The sequence below is a fragment of the Acinonyx jubatus genome, chromosome D4 (genome assembly GCF_027475565.1).
Source record: "Acinonyx jubatus isolate Ajub_Pintada_27869175 chromosome D4, VMU_Ajub_asm_v1.0, whole genome shotgun sequence".
NCBI lineage: Eukaryota > Metazoa > Chordata > Mammalia > Carnivora > Felidae > Acinonyx > Acinonyx jubatus.
Genome location: NC_069391.1, coordinates 40,288,922 through 40,294,206, shown reverse-complemented (window position 1 = coordinate 40,294,206; position 5,285 = coordinate 40,288,922).

Sequence of the window (5,285 nt, the reverse complement as noted above, 5' to 3'; positions counted from 1 at the left end):
AACTCTTTTAAAAACAGTTTGAGATGCAAAATTCAAATCCTTTGGAAGAAAAGTGAGTAATGCTCTCAGCAAAATATTATGGAGATTTTACAAAACAAACAAATAAAATCTAGAATTCTTTCAGCACATCTTAAGGATTTAGCTCATATTACTGCTAAGTTTTTTGGCTTGGCATTGAGTATGGCAAGTTGCATTTGGACAATTTATATTATATTTAATTCAAAGAAAATGGTAATTAATACAATTGTGCTTGACTTATTTTCTAATTCCAGGAAGAGCTCGGAAATGATCACTGGTTAACATAAACACGCAAAACACCGATTTAAGTTTTAAAAGTTCTTGTATCATTGTCATAACTTTTAATTGCATTCCTTCATAGTTTTAAAAACTAAAATCCATAAATTGATATAACACCATATATGTGAAAAACAGAATAAAACCTAATAAAAATCTAAGTCTGATCTTGAAGACATTCAGTCTTGTATTTTTTTAAAAATATATTCACCTATGAAACACTTCAAATTTCTTTATGAGTTTTGAACTGCTGATAAACTTTTGAAGTGGGTATCTGTCTGAAAAATATGAAATGTGTCCTTCAATTATTTTTGTTCTTTAATATGCAGATTAATTTAAAACAAGAATGAAATTATATCTTTGAAATTTCATCACTGAGAGGCTTGAAGCAATGCTTCTGAAAAGTACAGCAAATGCATCTCCCTCAATAGGATTCAATTTATATTTAGTGTAAATCCAGAGTTCTGGCCTTGATTGTCTCAAGTGCCAGAAAGGAAAGAAGAGAACAAAGACTAATGTTTCAATTTTAGGCATTGAATAAGTTTCTTTTGTGGGTCACTGAGCTTTCAATACCAATCTCTTCTCTGTAAATTTGGATAGATTATTCCAATGAGTAGTGACACTTTGGTTTGTCATAAGCTGCTGTTATGTGTATAACAAGTCATTACTTTGAAAATTAAACATTTAAGGGCATGGATAACAAACATAAAAGGCAATGTATGATAACATCCAGATCTTTAAAGAGTTTGCAAGTTAGTTAAAAAGAAGTAAAGGCCATGTGATAAGATGCCAAGTGTGTGGTTGAAACGAGAATTTTTTCAAGATTTGTATTGATCTCATTGAGCTATTTTACAGTCCACTTACAGTTTTATTCTTTCTTAAATAACTTCATAAAAGGTGTTCCATGTGTTAGATCTTTGTCACTAATATATATTTTTGAAAGTCCATGCAAAACCCAAAGACTGTTCCTTTAATAAGTTTATAATTTCAATTAAAAAATAAATTTTGTACCACCTCACAACCATTTCTTATAAGACATGATAAAATTCTTGACACTCTATCAGACAACCCTTCTCAGGTAGGTTCAAGATATACCTTCAAAATTTTGAATCTCTGTTTAGGATAGAGAGACCAGAAGAAATAAATCCTTTGACAAAGCATAGTCAGTGATTTTTTTTATAAATGCAAATTATGAACTACTAATAATTTAAAATATTCTTGACTGATAGGGATGCACTAATGAACAAACTTTAATGAAAAAAATAAACATTATGTATTAAGGACAATTTTATCTTTATACTCTGTGTTGAGGTTCTCTAGGAAAACTATCAGACAATTAAATTTGAATTTCAGATCAACAACGTATATTTTTCTTTTTGAGGATAAGCATGTCCAATGCAGTATTTGATGCATACTTGTAGTGAAAAAATGTTTGCTGTTTATCTGAAATTCAAATTTAATACTAAGTCCTGTATTTACATTTGATAAATCTTGCAACCCCAGAGTCATAGGTACTTCTGATTTTTGTGTGTGTTCCAGGGACATACACTCACTAGAAATCAAACAACACACAAGCAAAAATTAAACACCAAATCTAGGGACATACAGTCTTTTTTACAGAATTTGGAATGTTTTATGTTTTAGAAAGGAATTTATGCCACCTATTATATAACACCACATGGTGGAATCAGGAGTAGTAACATGAAATCAATCACTTAAATATTTCTGTAGTAAAACATAGCAATATAAACATAAAATGGATTAAATACATGTTTAAATAGAATAAAGTCCATTCAGATTTTGCCACCAAATCGGTTGTAGGTCCTAAACCTATAAAGAAATGATTTTGAGGACTTTGAGATGATGTGTTTCAGATAAATGGCTTTAATTATGCAGACTACTTTACAGACACAATCTCAATCTTTCAATTATTCAAGCATCAGTTTTCAGGAAGATGTTAGTCTCTGTTTCCTTGTTTCTTCTTTCTCTGAAGAGGCTGGCTTCTTCCCCAAGGATGGGATGTATATGTGCTGCTTTGATCATAGAGCAGAGCATGTCTGCCTCTCACCTACATGACTCTCATGATCTTTTGCCATCCCAAGAAATTCTCTGATCTGACCTGATCTTCTTTGCTCAGCTGGAGAGTAGGGGTGGAGGAAGAGAATGACTAGGCAGTTAAATTTACGAGATAAATTCAATTTGCTATTTGGAATGCAGGAAGGTCAGTTACTTAGCAACAGGCTATAGTTGAATGTGTCTGTGAATACTGAGATCTGTCATGCTTACTATCTTCTCCTATGACCTTCGAAAGTTACTTATCTCTTCTGTTAATTGTCCACTGCCAAATTCAGGAAAAAACTGTACAGTGTTAGCGGGATAACAGTGACTCTTGCTCTCAACACATAGAAGGCCTATACCTTCTTTGCCAGTTGGGTAAAATGTGGTATTTCCCAACCTCCAAACAACACATATTATTATATATGAAACTTATATTATTAGATATGAAAAACTGAAGACAATTGACTTCTATCTGCTGTAGAGCAGAGGAGACTATAAGGTATTATTAATGCTAAGGGGTATGTTCTTACTTTAATATCTAGGAAACTATTTTCACTGTGTTCTTCCCTCTTCTGCAGTTATCTCTTCCTTGTTAACTCACCTCCAGACATGCAAGAAATGACTCTGAAAAGTTACCCTACATCATGAATTCAATTGAGATGCTATCTCAAAAAATTATCAAATCTGATCCAATCCTCTGTTACTCTATTACTTAACTAATTTATTATTTATTCATTACTTCCACTCCAACATGAGAATATATATACACATATTTTCCAAGGATACGATTCTGTCTTACTCTGACATAGTTAGCCTCAGCACTCAGGGTGAAAAAGACCCATCTCTTTAAAATAACTGCCCAGTCATTAAATATATCCATGAGGAATCTGGCTTGTAGAAAGCTCTAAGAGAATGTTGCTTCCAATCTAACAGTAAGTTCAAAGCAGATAATTTACAAAATTTTGTTTTTGAACCCATCAGACACCTACAGTAACAAGGCAATACACTGAACAAAATCCAAAGGATAACATTAGTTTCCTTAAATACTATAAGCTGTAAGTATAAAGAATAAAAAAATAAATTTTATAGCTTTTCTCAAACAAAAATATATGAAAATAAGAAATAAGTACAGCAGGGTACCAAACACATTGTCATGAAGTCCATAAATTACAAAGACATTATCATGAACTCCTTAGATTTTTTGTGAGTTAAGATAGTAGCTTTGGATGTAGACTAGGATAACTTCATTTTGTGACTCGCAAAGAAGTCAATACAAAATAAGATGAAGAATAATGGATAAAAATCCATTAGGGAAGATGAAAGGGAACACTATAGGTGATTCATCAAAATAAAAAAAAATTAAAATAGAGGAAATAAGAAAATATGGGAAGTACAGAAATCGAACATCAAAATTTATTAAAATTCAAATATATCAATAATTAAGTTAAATGAATCAAATGACTCAAAGACCCCCAATTAAAAGGTAGAGCATCAGGGGTGCCTGGGTGGCTCAGTTAATTATGTATCTGACTCTTGGTTTCAGCTTAGGTTTGATCTCACGGTTCCTGTGTTCTCCAAAGGCTGGGGAGTTTGAGCTCTGCCTGGGGCTGCCTGGGATTCTATTTCTCTCCCTCTCTCTCTGCCCCTCCCCTGCTAGTGTGCGCTCTCTTTCTTTCTTTCTTTCTCTCTCTCTCTTAAAAATAAACTTCAAAAAAGTAGAGCATCATAAAACATAAAAATCAAGACAAACTATGTGCTTTCAAGACACAATTTTAAACATTAACATATAAATAATTTCAAAGTAAAACAATGGGAAAAAATTACCACACAAACTAAGCAGAAGAAAGACAGTGTGACTAATATCAGACAAAATAAAATTCAAGATAAAGAATATTACCTTGGATAAAGGAGTCAGTTTCCAGTAAAGGAATGATCAGTTAATCAAGAAGACTTAATACTAAATGTTTATTTACCCTATAACCAAGTTCCCATACACAGGAGGAAAATTTGACAAAGCTAAAGGAACTAGGCACAAATCTCCCAATCATAACTGAACATGCTAGCATGCCTCTTAATAAATAGAACAAACAGGAAAAATCCCTAAGGATGTGCAAGATTTGAACTCTACCTAAGTAGTCGAAACTCACCCTCATTAGTCACAGTAGAAATGCAAAGTTAACGACAGTGAGGTACACGAGATACACACCAATACAGAGAAATGAACCCATTGGCAACACTGTCTGTAGAAGATGTGGAACAACCAGGGCGCTCATACAAGGCTGATGACAGCAAACATGTTACACATATATTGGACGCAATTTCTAGTTTCTAAGAGGCTACATAATTCCAGTTCTACACATCTATCCAAAAGAATGACAATCTAGGTCTACAAAAATCCTTTTAAGGAATGTTCATTAGAAAAGCCAAAGACCAGAAATAATGCAGAATCTACCATTAAGAAAATGCATAAGCAAATTATAATATATTGACACCAGGAAATACTACTCAGAACTAGAACAAGTGGGTTACTGATAGATGTAACCGTCACAAATATTAAAATGAATAAATGAATATAGGAGTAAAGAAGGGTATATACCATCTAATTCCATTTATATGAAATTATAGAAAAGAAAAAACTAAGGAATGATGTTAGAAATTAGATCAAGGGTTTCTTATTGGTAGGGGCCTTGTCTGGCTTGACTATAAAAGGTACATTGGGAACACCACAGGATAAAGGAAATGTCCTGCGTCTTAATAGTCATTAAATTTGATTAAGCAATATACATAAGAATTGATCATTTCATGATATCTCAACTGTATCAAAAAAAGGTTTTGAAATTCATGTAAAATGTTATCAGTTTTTTAAAAATATTAATTAAAATGGTATAAGGAAAACTGACATGAACGGTGGAAGCCTGATTTTACATATAAAA